Genomic DNA, 21,702 nt, shown 5'->3' with positions numbered 1-21,702 from the left:
CTCCTCGTCATGGGGGGCCTGTTTTTGCTGTCCTGCCTATTAATACCCTTGTCTCTCCCCTTTGTTTTCAGGTGTCTCCGCTCCACCATGGAAAGCATCGCTGACCGCCGTGCTGCTGCCCAACTTATGGCTCTCCAGATGTACTCCCCCATTCCCCAGTCTGATGAAGCTGACGATGAAGCACCTTGTGGCTGACGTGCATCTTTCACCTCCTGAGTCACTTAATGGGCCAGTACCCTTGTGTCAGCATAAGACCGGATACAAAGGGGGGGGGATTCCACTAGGGGCCCTCCGTCTCAACCCCGGCGAAGCAACCAACGGCTGCGCAAGGGCTTAGGGCTCGCTTGTTGCCTCCCTCGCTAACTATCCTTGTCCTTTCTTTCCTTTTCCAGGGTTCATGGAGGTGATACTCTCCACCAGATGGATGTTCAAGTATCAAAAGGGGGGAATGAAGGGGTGGAACGCTGGATACTACTCGAATACTACGAATACTACTGCCTACCAGAACAACCTCATGTTTTGTGCCTATTTGATGGACTTATACTTATGTATTCTACCTCTGCTTTTGGCTTTTAGCCATACTTTATCACTGCACTGGACCATTGTGCCTTACTCAGTTTTATTGTTTACTAATGTAAGACAGAATGCAGGGCTATTAGACATATAGCTTGTAACTGTAACTGTAGTAGCAAGGCGTATACGAGATCAGCTTGCACGTAGATGCCCCATGAATAGGTGGCCTTGGAGGGTGCTAACACCCCCGCCCTGCATCTCTGAGCCGACGTGCCTTATCTCCTGTGCTAGAAAGGAGCATTGTGTGTATGTAGAATAAGCTGCTAAGTTTCGTTTCTCTTGCCAGTATCTTTTCAGTATTATGACGTGTGTACGTACTGAGAACTACAATTATGCACTGTAAGAACTACAACTGTTTACTGCGCATGCCAAATGTGACGTGTAAGGGGCCTAGTGCGCAGGCCCAGTAGGGAAGTATAAATGTAAGTGTCAGGTGATGTGCGACACACAGTGTCCTGAGACTACTCGGTACTGTTCACTTGCTAGCAATAAAGTTGCCTTGTTTGGAACCAAATTTGGCCTTTTGTCTTCTGATTTACTAGCCTGTTTCAATAAGGCCTCCCACGTTAACTCAGCAGTAACCCAGCAGCGTGCAGCGATTCTGGGTTACCACCATGCAAGCCATTTCTGGGGGGTTTCTTTTTCCCCTGGAAATGGCGCATGCTCGGGGTGGTACTACCGCCGGTGGCCACGGTAGTACTGGAAAAGCAAGCAGTAAGCCCGCACTGGGCTTACCGCTGCTCTGTAAAAGAGCTCCAGACTTCTTAAACTTGCCCCTTGCTTTCTGCTGTAAATGTGTTGTGATTAGTAAAGGGCCAGAAATTGAGCTTTTTCACTTGATCCCACTGATGTGGGAGAGTGGAGGAGAAGACTAATGCCTATGTTTACTAAGGTGCGCTAGGGGCGCATTAGCATTTTTAACACAAATGGTTTAAATGGTTTAAGCACATTAAACACTAATGTGCCCATAGAAATATATAGGCGTGTTAGCGTTTAAAGTGCTTTAAATTTAAAGGCGTGTTAGAAACACTAATGCACCTTAGTAAACATACCCCTAATAGTCAGAGCAGTAGACCGAGAACCAAAAGAAGCCAGGGATCAAATCCCACCTATGCTACTTGTGATCCTGGGTAAGTGTTTAGGGTTCCTTTTACTAAACTGCTTATCACAGCATAAAAGGGCTTATCGCAGGGCGTGATCAAGTGTCCCATGGTAATTTTTGCAAGTACGCACATCACCCACATGCTAAAAAATGTATTTTTTTAGCACTGGGGGTGTTTCTGAGGGAGGAGAGTGAGCATGTTCTGTGCTCATCGGTTAGCGCAGATACATTGCCGTGTGCTAACAGATTTATACATGGTTAGCATGTGAGCCCTTATCACCTACATAATGGGCGGCAGTAGGAGCCCATAAGCTAATGGCCACACGCTAATGGGAAAATTAGCACATGGCCATTAATGAGGAAAATAGAAAAATCATCTATTTCACACCAGAGGTAAAAATGGTCTTAGCGTGAAGGAATGACCCATGTTAGTATGCGCTAAGGGTATTTTTTACTGCAGTTTGGTAAAAGGGCACCTTAACCTTCTAATGTCTCAAGTACATACATATTATAAGGCAACTGGAGACAGGATCATATCTACCCTACCTACATAAGAACGTAAGTATTGCCATACTGGGACAGACTGAAAGTCCATCAAGCCCAGCATCTTGTTTCCAACAGTGGCCAGTCCAGGTACCCAGCAAGATCCCAAAACAGTACAATACATTTCATGCTGCTTATCCTAGAAATAAGCAGTGGATAATCCTCAAGTCCATTTTAATAATGGCTTATGGACTTTTCTTTTAGGAAGCTATCAAAACCTTTTTTTAGACCCTGCTAAGCTAACTGCTTTTACTACATTCTCCGGCAACGAATTCCAGAGTCCAATTAAGTGTTGAGTGAAGAAACACTTTGTCCGATTCATTTTAAATCTGAATGCAACTCACTTTTAGCTATTACTAAACAGAGGTGAGGTAGATCCAAATTTTAAAAAAATGGCATCCTAAAAATTACCATCATTTCTTAGGATATGTGATGCAGTTAAGTCTTTTTTTATTTGCTTCATTTCTTTGAAGGCACGAATAAACTTGTGGCTAAAGGTGAACTGCTTGATGTAGTGTATCTATATTTTCAGAAAACTTTTGACAACGTTCCTCATGAGAGACTCCTAAGAAAATTAAAAAGTCATGGGATAGGAGGCAATGTCCTTATGTGGATTAGGAATTCGTTATTGGACAGAAAACAGAGTATGGTTAAATGGCCATTTTTCTCAATGGAGGAGGGTGAATAGTGGAGTGCCACAGGGATCAGTACTGGGACCAGTGCTATTTAACATATTTATAAATGGTATGGAAATTGGAACGACTTGTGTGATTAAATTTGCAGATAACACAAAACTATTCAAGGTTGATAAAACACATGCAGACTGTGAATAATTGCAGGAAGATTTTAGGAAATTGGAAGACTGGGCATTAAAATGGCAGATGAAATTTAATGTGGACAATAACCCAAATCATAGTTAACTGATGCTGGGGTCCACTTTAGGAATAAGTACCCAAGAAATTTAGGTGTCATTGTAGACAATACCTGAAATCTTTTGCCCAGTGTGTGGCAGCAGCCAAAAAGCAAACAGGATTCTAGGAATTATTACAAAAGGGATGGTACATCAGACCAAGAATATTATAATGCCTCTGTATCACTTTGAGTTCAATTCTGGTTGCCCTATCTTAAAAAAGATATAGCGGAATTAGAAAAGGTTCAAAGAAGAGCATTCAAAATGATAAAGGAGATGGAACGCCCCTCATATGAGGAAGGCTGAAGAGGTTAGGGCTCTTCAGCTTGGAAAAGAGACGGCTGAGAGGGGGATATGATTGAGGTCTACAAAATCCTGAGTGGTGTAGAACAGGTAAAAGTGAATTGATTTTTTACTCTTTCAAAAAGTACAAAGACCAGGGGACACTCAATGAAACACTTTAAAACAAATAGGAGGAAATATTTTTTCACTCAAAGAATAGTTAAGCTCTGGAACTTGCTGCAAGAGGATGTGCTAACAGTATTTAGAATATCTAGGTTTAAAAAAGGTTTGGGCAAGTTACTGAAGGAAAAGTCTTTAGTCTGTTATTGAGATAGACGTGGGGAAGCCACTGTTTGCCCTGGGATTGGTAGCATGGAATAATGGATTCTGCCAAGTAATTGTGACCTGGATTGGTCACTGTTGGAAGCAGGATACTGGGTTAGATGGACCACTGGTCTGACCCAGTATAATTGTTCTTATGTTCTTATTCCCAGTGGGTTGTGCTTGCTGGTTGAGAAAGGTTGAAGAACTGCCAGGTTCATCGGTCAGATAGTATATATAGCCTTAACCGTTTAACTTCAGAAGAAGTACAACCCTAGCGTCCAGCTGATATGAATCTTTGAAAAGCTAAGTAAAAGATTTTATACGAGCTCTTTTTGGATATAAAAATTAGAAAAGTATGAAAAAATAATATTGTTTTACATAGAAAAAATATATATACTATCTGACCGATGAGGAGAAACACAAGAACCCTATTACCATACATAAATACTGTTATGGTGACTACTAATTGAGTCTGGATCTAACTCTGATGGTCTGAAGAAGAACTTAAATACAGTAATCATCCATTGAATTGTGCAGTTTTCACATACATAGGATTACTGATAATATGTTACTAACTTAATGGGCATTGTGACTCCTTAGTAAGGTGTGCATAAGTATTGCCATACTGAGAGAGACCGAAGGTCCATCAAGCCCAGCATCCTGTTTCCAACAGTGGCCAATCCAGGTCACAAATACCTGGCAAGATCCCAAAACAGTATGCTGCTTATCCTAGAAATAAGCAGTGGATTAAACAAGCTGCAGTTTAGCAAGCTTAATGAGCTAATGAGCACTGATGACAGCACTAATGAGCACTAATTGGCACTGATTAGAATTTATGCGCACACCTTGCTAAGTGTATTCTGTAATGAAGTGCACCAAACTTCTAACACACGCAGGCAAAAGGGGGGTGGTTATAGCTGGGGAAATGGGCATTCCAAAATTTACGCTCCTAGTTAAAGAATATGGCCGACTGCATCTAAATCTACGCACAGGGATTTACACCAAGTTTTCATTGGTGTAAATGGATCCGCGTAGATTTAGGTGCTGCAATATGAACTAAGTGTATTCTATAATTGGCGCCTAGGCACCGATTATAGAATACGCTTAGTTGGCACTGATTTCAGCATTGGTTTTTTAGGCGCCATATATAGAATCTCCTCCTAATTGCTATTTTATAAATGGCAGTCCAAATTGGGCTAACTAATTAGATTCTATTAGGTAGGGAGCTTTCCAAAAAATATTACATTTACCAAAATGAAACCTCAAGAATCCAGGTGACCTACAGAGATAGTCTAACCCTTACTGGATTCATCATCATGGGTTTCCAACCTACCTCCGAAAACAGCCTCTTATATGTGGTGCACCCATATTGTTAAACATTGGAGTTTACTTAGTCCTCCCAGGTTTTTTGGCATTTTCTATGGGTAGGGATCTTTACCAATTATTAAAGTATCCTCCATTTTTTGCCACAGTGTTTTTTCTCCAGATGGGAGTTTTTTTACACTGAGGCTGTTTTCGGAGGTAGGTTGGAAACCCATGATGATGAATCCAATAAGGGTTAGACCATCTCTGTAGTACTACTACTACTACTATTTAGCATTTCTATAGAGCTACAAGGTGTACGCAGCGCTGCACAAACATAGAAGAAAGACAGTCTCAAAGAGCTTACAATCTAATCTGTATGTGACCTGGATTCTTGAGGTTTCATTTTGGTAAATTTAATATTTTTTTGGAAAGCTCCCTACCTAATAGAATCTAATTAGTGAGCTTTTTTTCGATTTAGTTTCATATATTTGTGCTCTCTAGTTCATTGTGCATATATACTCCAAATTGGGCACCATGTATAGAAAAGTGCTTAACACTGGGATCGGCACAAGGATTTACAACAACCTGGTGTAAATCCCTGTGCCTAAATTAGTCGTGTGTTGGTCATATTCTGTAACAATGCACGCAAATTCTTGAAACGCCCATGGCCACACCCCCTTTTCAAATGCACACACTAGAATTTAAGTGCACATATTTACAGAATACACCTAGCAAGATGCACACATAAATTCTATGTTGCTAATTAGCACTGATAATTATTAGCTCCCAATTATCAGTGCTAATTGGTTCGTGATTTGATTAAATTGTGTGTGGAATTTGGGCACTTGCTCCAATTTCCACACACAATTTTGAGCGTGAGTGTATTATTTCTCAGTGGTTTGCACTGTTTCAAAGAGTGAACGCTATTTATAGGGGAAATGAAATTTCTGGGGTTTTCCTATCATTTGTGCCAAAAATATGACACAAAATGACATGGGAAGTGTCATTTCAAATGAAGGCATAATCCAAATAAACTCCATACAGACACAGACAGCATAATCTATTTTTACAGTACATCAGGAAAAAATACAAATTGCATATGAAAAGAAAAACTTACAGTGATCAGAGAGCTCCATGCCAGAATGTTCCATTATATACTTTTTTGTTTATTTGCACAAATTTTTTATTTATTTATTTTTTGTTACATTTGTACCCTGCGCTTTCCCACTCATGGCAGGCTCAATGTGGCTTACATGGGGCAATGGAGGGTTAAGTGACTTGCTTAGAGTCACAAGGAGCTGCCTGTGCCTGAAGTGGGATTTTTTTAAATTACATTTGTACCCCGCGCTTTCCCACTCATGGCAGGCTCAATGTGGCTTACATGAGTTCCTCAGTTCCCCAGGACCAAAGTCCACCACCCTAATCACTAGGCCACTCCTCCGCTCCACAATTATATTTCATCTGAACCAGGTGAATTACAGAAAAAACATCCATAATTAAAATAAGAAATAAAAAGGTGCATCTATAAGCCTGCACTCTGTTTTATTTATTTTTTATATTTAATTAACAATTTCTAGATCAAACTATCCCACGTACTGAGCGGTTTACAACTTAACATACATATTAAGATCCAAATAAAGCAATACTTATTACCAGACTAATAACTATACAATAAAACAAATAAAATGCCAGTATTATTCATTCATTCAAAAGCAGCTGTTGGTAGAAAAAACTGGAATTAAAAGGAGGTAAACCAGAACTGCCCAAGCTAGACCCTGATGACCTGGAGCCATTTGGTCATCACGCATTAATTTTTGCAGCCAGAACATTTTTTTCAATGCAGAATATTCCTGCACATACGGGGAAGCAGAGAAGATAGCATTAAGAAACTTGAATGATTTTCAAACTATCTCCAGGGCTACTTTTTCATGTTACCTTCTAAATGAGGAGATGCCACATATTTCTCCCCTGTGGCAAAATGAACCGGCTGGAGGTGCATCTTGGATTAGGCGGTAACAATCCACTGGATAATGAGGCAGAAGTAATCAATAAGCAACAGAGCTGCTGATTCTTTCATATTTGGTTTTGTTTTCTGTGTTATTTTTCTTACCCATTAATCTGCTGAGAGAATCTGATAACATATCCAGCAGGCAGGTCAGGAAGGGTGAGCGAAGCTGAATGGAGATGCAAGGCACACATGATGTATGGGAATACACTGTACGGTCCTTTCTTCTTTGTAGACAATTGAATCTCTGTTCTATCTGATTCAGCAAACTGATTTAAAAGCTTGCATTTTGTTTACCTAGGTCCTTTTTCAATAGCAGGTGTTTATCACCATTAATTCAGTAAGTTTCTTTGGCTTGAAGACAAAGCAGTATGCATCTAAATACCTAGTTCTACCTGTAGGCATCTTGCACTCCCACCCACGTGAAACTGTTAATGTACTGTGACCCATAAAACCTTTTCTCATCAAATGTATACAGATTTAATGATGGAGTGTGACTCTGCAGAGGGCTAAATACGTCCAAGGTGCCCCTTCCATTATCAATTATATAAGACAAGTCATTGCAAACCTTGCTGGAAAAATGGTAGCAAAGTTTGCACTTTAAGTAGCTCAAGTCAGCCTTAATGGAATATCATTAAACATGGAGCCTGTTTCCTAGAGTAACTGAATTTAAATCAGGCAAGTATCAGAATGTTCGTATAATTGCTAGCACAACCTAAAATGTTATGAGATCTTTGTGGATGCACTGCTTAAGAAAGAGGATGGTATGATTTTCATAGAAAATAGAAATAGGCCTTTTGTTGTTTAGTCATTTCTTTGGCTGATCTAGGGCATTTTCAAGTTCTCCTCAAGGGTAACTTGCAAAGCCCTTCCTGCACTGCTTGTATGTGCATTAATATAGCCACAGGTTCCTGAGAACAGGGAGGGGATAGGGGTTGCAATTGCATGCAAACTTCTGGATTTTCCAAGCGTATGTCTGTATGTTATTGTCAGAAAAATGAAGGGGTCCTTTTACTAAGGCGCATCTAAAAGTGGCCTGCGCTGGTGTTGGTGCGTGTTTTCGACAACGCTGGACCATTTCCTTAGCATGCCTGGAAAAAAGGCTTTTTTTTTTTTGCTGGAAAATGGATGTGCAGCAAAATTAAAAGGGAAACGGGACTTGATATACTGGGACATAGACTATAGAAGTCCACCCAGCTCTGTCCTTATGCTCCAACTGCTGGAGTTGCCATCAAACCTCATTCCATCCTATCTGAATCTGTCATGTCATTTGCAGGACACAGACCATAAAGGGAAATGGAAATGGGACTTGATATACCACCTTTCTGAGGTTTTTGCAACTACATTTGAAGTGGTTTATATATATTCAGGTACTTATTTTGTACCAGGGGCAATGGAGGGTTAAGTGACTTGCCCAGAGTCACAAGGAGCTGCAGGGGGAATTGAACTCAGTCCCCCAGGATCAAAGTCCAGTGCACTAGCCACTAGGCTACTACTCCACCAGTGCACATCCATTTTTGGCCTGAGACCTTACCACCACCCATTGACTTAGCTCTAAGGTCTCACGCGCTATCTGGGCGGTAAGCATTCAATGCGTGTAAACTGCTGATTACCACTGGGTAAGTGCTACGCGGTAGAAAACAGAATTTATTTAAGCACATAATCACCGCCATACTGGGAAATACCAAGGGTTCCATCAAGCCAGCATTCTGTCTCTGACAGCGGCCAATCCAGGCTTCAAGAACCCGCAACCAAAAAAAAAAAAAATTTTTTAATAATGTTCAATGGATTTTTCCTCAGGAATCTGTCCAAACCCCCCTTAAACTCCGTAAGGCCAGCTGCGGTCACTACATTCTCCAGCAAAGAGTTCCAGAGTCCAACTACACGCTGAGTAAAGAAAACTTTCTCCTATTTGTTTTAAATCTACATATTCTAGCTTCATCTGTGTCCCCTGGGTCTATTATTGTTTGAAAGTGTAAACAAATGCTTCACATCTGTCTGCTCATTATCTTGTAGACGTCTATCATATCAATATATATCATATTTTCTACCGTGTGTTTTGGGCATGTGCCAAAAATGGAATTACCACCCGGGACACGCGGTAGATGGGTTGTAGTGCCAATTTGACGAATGTTGGACGCACGTGGGCAACTACAAGCCTTAGTAAAAGGGCTCCTCAGTGCGCGGAATAGTTTTCCTGGGGTAATTTTTCAAAGCAAACTTATATCTGAGCTTTCTTTGAAAATCTAGCAGAGTCCACATACCTGTGCATACTTTTCTTTAATACAGGCAGTTAGAAAATTTCCCCAAAATTCCTTTACTACCTTTTTTTTAAATTTTGACCCCACAGTGCAAAGATGTCAAGATCAGGGTCGGATTAACACTATATAGGGCCTTAGGCAAATATATATTTGGGGGTCCCACCCCCAGCATCATTTCACTTCTCCAGAAGACAGCAGACCCTTGACACTTTCCCACATTCTTCAGTCTTACTCCTTTTCAATGATCTCCCCCCCAGAACACTCACTACTTCCACTGATTCTTTCAAAGACCCTGTGCAGAACTCAGCTTCCCTCACAGCCCTTGCAGCAAAGCCCCCTCCGTCCTGTGACTAGAAGCCTGTCCATTGGCTGGATCTTACCACAGCCTCTCTGCACTGGAAATGGGGAACATGTGGAGCTGTAGTGGGTTAAACACTGAAATATATCGAAACAGGCACTTTGCAAATTTTTAGAGTCCTGAAAAAATCCATGCACCTAGCAATCCTATTCTCCTGAATCCTGAGCACACCTGACACGCCCCCCCCCCCCCCCCCCCCCCTAAACATTTGGGCCTAAAGCTTATGCCTATTTTGCTTGTACCTTACTCTGGTCAAAACCCAGTTTTCCAAATCTAATGAGATGTTTAAAGTAGCCTGAAACAGATCAAGTACCAAATGGTTTTCTATGAGTAGCTTCCTGAGCCTGTGTCCTGGCAAAGTAGGGGAGTCAATGGACGGGGCTCAGTGTTTGTGCTTCTTCCTTGCAGGAGTAGCCTAGTGGTTAGTGCAGTGGACTTTGATCATGGGGAACTGTGTTCAATTCCCACTACAGCTCCTTGTGACTCTGGGCAAGTCACTTAACCCTCCATTGCCCCTGGTACAAAATAAGTACCTGAATATATGTAAACCACTTTGAATGTAGTTGCAAAAACCTCAGAAAGGCAGTATATCAAGTCCCATTTCCCTTTCCTATTTTAGATTCTACATGGAATGTTGCTAGTATTGAGATTCTGTTGCTATTATTTGAGATTCTACATGGAATGTTGCTATTCCACTAGCAACATTCCACGTAGAAGCCTGCTCTTGCAAATGCGGCTGCGCAGGCTTCTGTTTCTGTGAGTCTGACGTGCGTCAGACTCACAGAAACAGAAGCCTGCGTGGCCGCATTTCTGATCTGCAAGGGCAGGCTTCTACATAGAGTGCTGCTAATGGAGAAGTAGGCTAGTGGTTCGTGCAGCAGACTTTGATCCAGGGGAACTGAGTTCAATTCCCACTGCAGCTCCTTGTGATTCTGGGCAAGTCACTTAACCCTCCATTGCCCCTGGTACAAAATAAGTACCTGAATATTTATTTGTACCCCACATTTTCCCACCTATTTGCAGGCTCAATGTGGCTTACATTATATATGTAAACTGCTTTGAATGTAGTTGCAAAAACCTCAGAAAGGCAGTATATCAAGTCCCATTTCCCTTTCCCTTCCTTTGCACACTGTGAGGCCACATACCTCACTATGCCCTGCTTTTTATAATCGACCTTTACCATAAATATTGCAGGAATGCTGCTGATTGTACTCAGGACAGACAGACACCCTTTTATTGCTTTCCAGGATCTAAACTGCTAGAGACTGTAGCAAATCACTGCTGAAGACTGGCATGACATATGTCGCATGTACAGAAGCATCTACTGTGAGAGTAACAATTGCAAGTTTCCCTCTTCCTAGAAGCTAAAGGGAGATAAAAACTATCATGACTCTTCTTTTATATAAAAAGTAATCATAGGAGGAAGCGTGAAAATAAATCTTCACTCCTATAGCAACATTCAGAGTTAGTCAGCGGACACTGAAAAGGTACTTCTGATATCTGTGCACACTAGAAAGCAATTTAAATTGTTCAAGGGGCAAATGCCATATACAGCATCCCAAGCATCAGTAAACCAGGCCGAACGTGGAAGCTATTCGACCATACATCACCAGTCTGTCAAGATCAAGATGGTAAAAGATGATAATAATCATCATAATCAACCTACCAAACTTAGGAGGTCCTTTTACAGAGCTCGCTCTTACGGGACTACACTGGCCGGATATGGCTTGTGCCAGCGGTAACCCGACACTAATCAGGCATTGCCAAATGCTGCACGGTTACCGCCAGGTTAGCGGGGAGCCCTTATCACCACCTCAGTGGGTGGCGGTAAGGGCTCCCCACCACATGGGCCATGCGGTAAGAGTTCTCTTACCGCATGGCCAAGTGTGTCTGGGGCATTTTGACCTACTGCACTAAAAAGGGGCCCTGGCGCTTGGGAAAAACGGCCCCCGCTGCTAGCGTAGGGCCCTATTTTCCCACAGCTTGGTAAAAGGACCCCTAAATTTGCTGAGGCTGCTGTATAATTAAAAGCTCAGTGGCAAACGTGAGCTAAAGCCCCAGAAGAGCCCTGGTAATTGAAGCCCTGATAAGAAGGATTTGGTGATGTTTCATTATATGCACACAGTATTGCAGATTCCAGTGAAATCCCAGGATGGCAGTGCAGGGATTCATCGACGAGTAAAATACGTCTGCTCTGTCCCTCACTGTGCACAAAAGAGCCCTCAAGACTGGAAACAGTGTTGAAATGTTTAATACAAAAGACCCGACACAGCCGTGTTTCAAGCGCAGAAAAGCACCTGCCGCAGGGGTCAAACCAACATACTCTTGATTGAAAATGAAATCCAGAACAGTCCTTTCTAACAGCACATCAAGTTCAGCAATAGGTTATGCCAAGCACAATGACAGCTTTCAGCAACCTGCCGGGGTTGGACACTTGGACATATTTGGTATAACCTATTGCTGAATTTGATGTCAATACTGGAACAGACCGCAGGTCCATCAAGCCCAGTATCCTGTTTCCAACAGTGGCCAATCCAGGTCGCAAGTACCTGGCAAGATCCCCAAACAGTCTGTTATAAAAAGTAGACCGATACACATATATAAAAACAAAGAAATAATTTATTCAAACTTTGATCCAGAGCAGTGTCTGTTAACAAGCACAGCTTTTTTGAAGGGGTAGTTGATCACCCCTGATTTTTAGTTTTACCCCTGACGCAGCCTGAGGGCGAACGTGGCCACGTCGGGTACTGCTTTTATCTTGGTTTGAATAAATTATTCTTTGTTTTTATATATGTGTATCGGTCTACTTTTTATAACAGGACTTTTATGTAGCAAGTAGACTGTTGCCTTTTGTGTTTTTTCTTAAGATCCCCAAACAGTACAATACATTTTATGCTGCTTATCCCAGAAATTAGCAGTGAGTGAAGAAATATTTTCTCTGATTCGTTTTAAATTTACTTCTTTGTAGTGTGTAGACTTCAGTTCTTTTCTTGGAAACAACAGGACTATATAATAAGGCCTCATAACATGCTTTCCGCTTGATTACTCTATAATTATCAGGATAAGCAAGGTTTTCATCTGATTGTGACAAGAAACAATTTATTTGTTAGGTGCATGTACTTTTCTGCAAGACATTTGTTAGGTCTGAAAGTTAAGAAAAGAAACTTGATTTTGCTACAGGGTAACCATCTTTCCAGGAAGATTCACAAATGTTTACATTATTTTTTTTTTCAATATTTGGCCAGTCCTCCCAGTAAAGCCCAGAGCAGGTTACAATATATAATATACTAGTAAAAAAGGCCCGTTTCTGTAGGCAAGGAAACGGGCCTTAGGCAGGCAATCCCCCCCGTGCTACGGCCCCCTCGAACCCTCCCGCGAACCTGTCGATCCCCCCCCCCCCCCGCCGGAACGCCGAAACTGCCGCCGCCGTTGTTGTGCTACCTTCCCTTCCCGTAGGTTGTTCAATCATCTTCTTAGAAAAGTTTAACTCCGTGCGTCTGACGTCAGACGCACGGAGTTAAACTTTCTAAGATGATTGAACAACCTACGGGAAGGGAAGGGAAGGTAGCACAACAACGGCGGCGGCAGTTTTCGGCGTTCCGGCGGGGGGGGGATCGACAGGTTCGCGGGAGGGGGCGGGTTTCGAGGGGGCCATAGCGTGGGGGGGGGTGACAGCTGATTCCGAGGCAGTAGGAGGAGTAGGAAACACGCTGCGCGTGTTTCCCTACTCCTCCCCTTGCCTTGCAATCAGCTGTGTTGACGTCAGTGAGTCCTGCGTGTCTGCCTCGCAGACCACTTGCAGCCAGGGACCCATGGTCCCAAGCATGGAACGTTGGAGGTGAGAATTATTATATAGGATATATATATATAATCAAACAAAGCAAATACAATTAAAATGTCATAAAATCTAAAATTGTTCTTTAAAATCTACAATTCTCAGTCAAACAGCAATAGCTTTCTTAAACCCCAGTAAGATCACCAATAGATCTACAAAAAGAAGGAATTTTATCCATGAGAAAGCAACAAAGCAGGGCTGCCGAGAGACTGAGCCGGGCCCGGGGCATGCCATCGCCGCCAGGCCCGCCCCCCCCCCCCACCCATCACTGCTGCCCCCCAGATTGCTACCGCCCCTCTCCCAGATCGCGCCACCCGGCACAATTGGAAATACCTTGGCTGGTGGGGATCCCAAAGTTCCCACCAGCAGAAGAGTCTTCTCCTCCACTCCAGTGCTGCTCTTCTTCACAGTTCTGCCATGTGACCTGTGTGGATTATTTGTAGTAAATAATTAGCAGATTTAGTACACACATCTTCAGCTTTAGATTGTTAATTTCTTTCTTCATCTCTCTCTCATTCACCCCTGAATAATTCACTGCTGAGTCACTTTAAAGTTGAAGTAACAAAACATCTGTTTACTCACAGTTTGTAGTTAGATTATAATCAGACAGGCTTATATTTACATATTACTATACATTTGTCTTATCAGCTCCTTCCATGTGCTTAGATGTAATGGATGCTCACACCACCATAGATCCTCTCAGGTTAGGAGAGATCATGAGCTCCATGTGCTCCATGTGCTGCATCTGCTGCATCTGCTGTGTCTAAACCCCCACAGGAAGTTGCATAGCAGTGTGACCTCTCTAAGTAATTCACATCAGAGGTCACAGAGTAATCACAGAGAAATAATAGGTGACAGGCAATGCATGTAAAATACAATACATTCCAACAAACCCCTTCTCATGCATAACTGTCATGCAATATTTATTCATACAAAGTCCAAGCTTTATACGCAAATTCACAAAATGTTCTCTGGGTAACGGTTTGGTCATGATGTCAGCTGTCATCTCACTGGTGTGACAATAGTGTAGACTGATGACCCCTTCTTTCGCCAACTCTCGCACGTTGTGGTATTTCGTTGCGATGTGCTTGGTGCGTGACTGAACCTTGTCATTCTGTGACAGTCGGATGCAGCTCTGATTATCTTCCATTATCTGGATTGGTCTCTTTTCAGCTATTCCGAAATCCAGCATAAGTTTTTCAATCCACATCAGTTCTCTGCACGCTTCCGATACGGCCACATATTCAGCTTCTGTAGAAGACAAACTCACAATACTTTGTTTATGACTGGCCCATGAAATTTGTACATTTCCATACATAAACACATATCCACTTGTGGATTTATAATCAGAATGATCCCCTGCCCAATCTGAATCACAGTAACATATTAGTTTGGATTACTATTGGCTGAAATCTTTAATTTACAATCAATGGTACCCTTTAAATACCTTACCATCCTTTTAACTGCAGTCCAATCTGATTTGGTAGGTGAGCTGACCCTTCTGCTCAAAATTCCTACTGCATTTGCTATATCAGCCCTGTATGTGGTAGCTAGATATAAAAGCTTACCTATGGCTGATCTATATTGGATGTTATCTGGTAAAGGTTCTCTTACTGTTTCATCCTTCAGAAAATCAGTGATCATGGGAGTGCTTACAACTTGGGCATCTTGCATACCTAAACTTTCAATAAGCTCATTTATTTTCTGCTTCTGGCTTAGAAGATAAGAACCATCATTTTGTTCTCAATTTCTATACCAAGATAGTATGACACATTACCAAGTTCTTTTATCTCAACATTGAGGTTTAAATATTTTACAATGTCCTTGTACTCTTGCTCACTTTCGCTTGCAATGAGCAGATCATCAACAAAAGCTAAATGTATGCATATTGTCCATTTGTGCACCTAGTGTACAAACATTTATCTGCTTCACCTTGCTTAAATCCTAAATTGTCAATATTTCATGCAATTTGTCATTCCAACATTTCGCACTTTGCTTTAATCCATAAAGACCTTTGTTTAATTTACACACTAGCTGTCTTTGTTTTGTATTTATGAAACCTGTTGGCTGTTCCATGTACAAGTCTTCAGTTATTTCTCCGTGAAGAAATGCTGTTTTCACATCAACGTGGTTGACTTGCATGCCTTTTGAGACTGCAATGCTCAGAAGTGTTCTAATTGTCGTGTGTTTCACTACAGGTGCAAACACTTCATCAAAATCTTCTCCATATTTTTGAAGATATCCCTTTGCCACTAATCTGGCTTTATACCTTTCCACTTTTCCTGTGCATTCCTTTTTAACTTGAATACCCATTTGCATCCTATAGCTTTCTTGCCAGGAGGTAATTTGTAAGAATCCAAGTATTATTTTTATCCAATGCATCAATTTCTTCTTGTGCAGCTTTATGCCATTCAGCAGCTTCTTCTGCTGGCATTTTCTCAATCTCATCCCATGTTAAGGGCTCTTGAGCTTCTGCTGACTTTGTTAGGTAAGACAGTCTTGGGGGTGGAACACCTTTGTTTTCCCTGGATGAGCGTCTGACAATAGGTTGGTCTGACCTTTCCGCATCCTCTAAATCTGAGAGTTCTTCTCCAATTGATTCCCCTTCTCCAACTGTACTGTCTTCTTCAATGATCCTTTCTGTGTCTGTTTCCTCTGCCTGTTCCTCGTTAGATACAGATGAGTTGCTTTCAGACATCTGCCTTGGTATGGCATTTATATACACTGGCATGTCTATTATGGTTCTAGTTTCATATTCTGGATGATAAGGCTCATCTGGGATAATCCAGCCTTTATCAACCCTTTTGTTTTCATCAAATATGTAACATGTCTTATGCCAACAATGCCAGTTTTCAGATTCAAAATTCTATATCCTTTGTGTCCTGGAGCATAGCCAACTAAAATGCCCCTTTCTGTTGTGGAATCCAGCTTATGCCTTCTTTGCTTTGGTACATGAGCATATGCTGTACTTCCAAATGTTCTTATGTGTGACAGGTTTGGCTTCCTACCATGCCATGTCTCATGTGGTGTGCGCTCAGCGCCTTTAGTTGGCATTCTGTTTTGTAGGTACACTGCTGTGAGAATGGCTTCCCCCCATAGTCTTTTAGGGAGATTGCTATCTGACAGCATACATCTGGTCATTTCCACAAGTGACCTAAATTTTCTCTCTGCAACAGAATTTTGCTCTGGTGTATAAGCTACTGTTGTGATATGCTGAATGCCTTCTTGTTCTAGAAATGTGCGCATGCTTTGTGAAGTGAACTCACCACCATTGTCGGTCTGAAGAACCTTTGGTTTTCTTTCAAATTTATTGCTCACCATGGCTACGTATTTCTTCAGCATGTCTGTGACTTGACTTTTCTCTTTCAGCAAATAGACCACACAGTATCTAGAGAAATCATCCAAGAATATTAGCACAAATCTGTTATTTCCCAATGATGGGATATTAAACGGTCCACATAAGTCACTGTGTATTAAGTCCAGCACTTTATTACTCCTATTTCCTGTGTATGCAGGAAATGAGGGTCTTACACCTTTTTGAGTAACACAGTCTATGCATTTCTCCATTTTACCTGCATCTGCACTTATCTGAATGCCGGTGGCCAGTTGCTTACTGTAAGATCCTGGATCACCTTAGAATCACGATGTCCCAGGCGGCGGTTGCCAGATTTCCGGACTATATTTACCATCATTCTTCCTTACTTGCGCCATATGTGAGGCTTCACCTGAAATGTTCAGCTTATAAACATCATTATGCATAAAAGCTTCAGCATACACTTCATCATTTTTAGAGATTGTGCACTTACTGTTTTCAAAATGAATCACAAATCCCTTCTTATCTAATGTAGATACACTAAGCATATTGCAAACTGCTTGGGGAATATACAAGACATCACTTACAGGAATTTCTTTAACTTCATTAGACACTTTGCATTTAAGAATCCAATACCTTTTGCTTGGATCTTAGCAGTCCCTGCGTTTGCAGTTTTAAGAATACCTTCCTCTGGACACATTTCCTGAAAGAAATCCTTACAATTGGTTTAAATGGCATGTGCTCCCTGAATCCAAAATCCAAGTACTTTCATTTGAATTATTATTTACCATAGTCAAAGATTTTTCTGCCATTAGAAAGCCCTTGTGTTTATCTTTGTCCTTCATACATTTCCTGGTTTGAAAATTCTTTAGTTCCATTGGCTTAGGTGAGCTAGAGGGAGTGTTTTGTGTTTCCTTACACCATTTAGATACATGTCCCTCCTTTCCACATGAGTAGCAAATCAGCTTGCCCTTGGGTGGAGTTTTCCCATAGCTCCGCCTTCCTCTGTTCTTTGCCAAGAAATTTGTTTCATTTCTCTCTGACTTGCTTTGAGAACACATCTCCTCAGAATCATTTATTATGCATTCCTGCCTTAGTTTTGATGTTGTCTGTTCAAAAGATTGCCCTTCAATGGCCTCATTTACAGACCTAAAAACATCAAACTTCTTTGATAGTGAGGTAAAAAGAAATGCTCTTTTCAATGCATCACACATGGGAATTCCAGAAAGTTCTAACTTTTGAAATGAAGACATAAGATGCATAATGTGATCATTACATTTACTTTTATCCCTTAATTTGGTTTCATTCATCCTCTGCCAGCCAAATTGGTTGCTGCTTTGCATATGTAGTTGCATACATAGTTCTCAGTTTATATAAAATGTCCTTTGGTGTATCTTTTCCCTCCACTAATATGGCTTGTTTCTCTGAGAGAGCTTCCAAAAGCATGCACTTCACATAATAGTTTGCATTGTCCCATTCAGCCATATTTTCAGCTGTTCTGTCTTGGTCTAAGCATATATTTAATCTTTTTGCTCGAAGGAGACATATGAATCTTAGTTCCCACTTCTGATAATTAAACTCAGTTAATCTAGGCACCTTGAGAGAATAGAACAATGGTGAATTTCTTCCCTCAGCCATTTTCTTAGCCTTCTGTCTGCTGTGTGGGGGGAGAGAGAGACAGACTGAATCTTTCCTTTAAAACTTAAGAGAAAAATGTGGCCTTTTTTTCTGCCTGGTAATATTTCTCTTCTTTTTCAATTCCTGGCCCTGGGCCCATAACCCTTTTGTTGGATTATTTGTAGTAAATAATTAGCAGATTTTAGTACACACAGCTTCAGCTTTAGAAATGTTAATTTCTTTCTTCATCTCTCTCATTCACCCCTGAATAATTCACTGCTGAGTCACTTTAAAGTTGAAGTAACAAAACATCTGTTTACTCACAGTTTGTAGTTAGATTATAATCAGACAGGCTTATATTTACATATTACTATACATTTGTCTTATCAGCTCCTTCCATGTGCTTAGATGGTAATGGATGCTCACACCACCATAGATCCTCTCAGGTTAGGAGAGATCATGAGCTCCATGTGCTCCATGTGCTGCATCTGCTGCATCTGCTGTGTCTAAACCCCCACAGGAAGTTGCATAGCAGTGTGACCTCTCTAAGTAATTCACATCAGAGGTCACAGAGTAATCACAGAGAAATAATAGGTGACAGGCAATGCATGTAAAATACAATACATTCCAACAACCTGCCCCTGCAGCTGCTTTTTATCTCAGGTCGCACATGCTCAGTTTCAAAACTGAGCATGCTCGCTTGAGGGGAAAAGCAGCCGCTTGGAAGGCAATGTGGCAGTCGCCTGTGAAGAAGATCTCTTTTGCCCGCTGTACCTGCTGCTCCTCCGGGTCCTCCCCAGCCTCCAAGGGGGTCATGGTGCCGGAGTTTTCTCTCTCCTGCTCCTGTCGGGATGCGATCATCCGGGTCCCTTCAGGAGCAATAGAGAGAGAGAGACCCGGGCCACCCTTGGAGGCCTGGGGAACTTCCCCCCCCCCCCCCCCCCCCCCCCCCCCCACCGGCGGCCCTGCACCAAAGAGAGAATATGAACAAAAACATGACCATTCAAAATGCAAAGATCAGAAGCCAATGTTCATTTTTAAGGAGAGGGTACAAGCAGTGCAAAGGGGTATTACAAGGAGGCTTAGCCCTATAGCTGTAATGTTCAGCCACTACACAGATAGCCCATGCATTTTCCTTTAGGGCCACAGTCAGCAGTAAATACATGTATTCAGGGTCACTATCTGTATAGTGGCATTGATTATATGTATTTTTTTGAAACATCACAGCCAGCATTAAAAAAAAAAAATCTGAACGCTCCTTTTCAACATAGTATTGGTCTACTCTTTGTCATTTAAGGGCTTCCCTGATTAAGGATATTCAGTGATGGGCAAAAGAAGAAATTGCTGGCTGCACTGTCCTTTATTAAATAAGCCATGTTTGATCTTGTCTTTAAAAATGAAATCCATTTCTCCTTTTGCTGAATACAATCAGTAACAGATCGAACAGATGACAGTTCTATTAAAACACAGTGCTCCGTGCCCCAGGACCTTTGCTCCCAGTTCAGGATCAGCAGCTGAAAATATTTTCCCTTTTCCCATGGCTGTACTCCGATTTGACTCACAAATGCTGTCTACACCCACCCCGCACTTTAGTGGTACAAAGTGACAATTGAAAACTCTCTAAATTGCCAATTAAGTATGAAATTCTGAGTAGCATTGTATAACCTGACCTCCGGACGTCTTGTTCTCCAGCATACCATAGTGATAAAATATAAAACACTTTCATACATGAGCTGTGCATGATCTGGGGTGTCTTGCCAAAGATTTTTCCATAAGCTACAGTGCATACATTTAAATGTTATAACTGGTGTTTAAAATAATGCTGACTGCAGAATTTATATATGGATCCCTTCGACTTTAAACTCTACAAGGACAGGGAAATACTTACAGTACCTTAATATGACTTGCCTTGAGCTACTACTGAAAAGGCACAAACCAAATCCCAAATCCCTCCTACTGCAAGCAGCTTTTAAAGGGAAAGTTCTTTGTACCCTTTCTTTCAGAATTTTTACAAAGATCAGAAGATGAATTTTAAAAAGTTGCCATAGAATGTGGTAAAGGTGGTTAGCTTAGCGGGGTTTTAAAAAGGTCTGGACGGCTTCCTAAAGAAAAAGTCCATAGACCATTATTAAATTGACTTGGGGAAATCCACTGCTATTTTTGTGATAAGCAGCATAAAATGTATTGAACTTTTTCAAGGTCTTGCCAGGTATTTGTGACCTGGATTGGCCACTGATGGAAACAGGATGCTGGGCTTGATGGACCTTTGGTCTGTCCCAGTATGGCAATTCTTATGTACTTATGTACACACAGACTGCACTAATGCTAATAGTTTAAAACTACTCCCTAGCAGGAATGATCTGACCATCCATAGAAATTATGCATTATTAGAGCTGGTGAATATTCCTTAAATTTTTCCCGGGATTCTATATAGCGTGTCTTAAGTTGCGCACACCAATCCACTTAACAAGCAATTCTTGACACTAATTGGCATTATGTGCAGAACTGTCTAAGTGTGTTCTATAACATGATGCGTGTAAGTTCAAAATCACATAGTTGAAAAGGGGGCATGGGCATGGAATGGGAGGTTAATGCACGCATCTACCTTTTCCTATATGAGCACACAACTCTGGAATGCGTTACCACGCAACCTAAAAGAGATCTATGAACTGACCAGCTTCTGCAAACTACTGAAGACTCATCTCTTTAACAAGATATACCACAAAGATCAACACATGTAATATCCTTCACATATATCCAGAAATGTCTTATAATGTATTCTGCTATACTACTATCATAGTTGAAAAGGGGGCATGGGCATGGAATGGGAGGGTCATGGGCATTTCTAAAATCTATGTGCATGGTTATAGAATACACCCGGTCTGCACCTAATTTAGGTGTCGGCATTTACACCAAGTTTTACTTGGTGTACTACTACTACTACTATTTAGCATTTCTATAGCTCTACAAGGCGTACGCAGCGCTGCACAAACATAGAAGAAAGACAGTCCTTGCTCAAAGAGCTTACAATCTAATAGACAAAAAATAAAGTAAGCAAATCAAATCAATTAATGTGTACGGGAAGGAAGAGAGGAGGGTAGTTGGAGGCGAGTGTAACTGCCTGTGACTAAATTTAGTCGCACAGATGGGCGCTCGGAGCATCCTATAAACCGTACGGAAATTTGGGCCTATTCTATAAAGTACACCTACATTTCTTTTTAATTTGCCAGAAGTCTTTATTGACAGTTCAAACAAGTGGGCAAAACATACAACA

General features: G+C 41.4%; 1 long non-coding RNA gene across 1 annotated transcript; it reads right to left on the bottom strand.

Annotated features, from left to right (window-relative positions):
* Positions 1-1,531: 1,531 nt before the first annotated feature.
* On the bottom strand, positions 1,532-21,384 carry LOC115475646. The gene is made up of 4 exons (XR_003943078.1): positions 21,373-21,384; positions 21,052-21,055; positions 19,696-19,706; positions 1,532-1,627 (listed from the first exon to the last, which is right to left on the bottom strand). It is a non-coding gene; the product is annotated as an uncharacterized LOC115475646 (long non-coding RNA).
* Between the last annotated feature and the right edge of the window lie 318 nt (positions 21,385-21,702).

Source organism: Microcaecilia unicolor, chromosome 8, assembly GCF_901765095.1.
Source record: "Microcaecilia unicolor chromosome 8, aMicUni1.1, whole genome shotgun sequence".
Taxonomy (NCBI): Eukaryota; Metazoa; Chordata; class Amphibia; order Gymnophiona; family Siphonopidae; genus Microcaecilia; species Microcaecilia unicolor.
The sequence above is the reverse complement of the archived record's forward strand: the minus strand, read 5'-3'. Positions and strand labels throughout refer to the sequence as shown.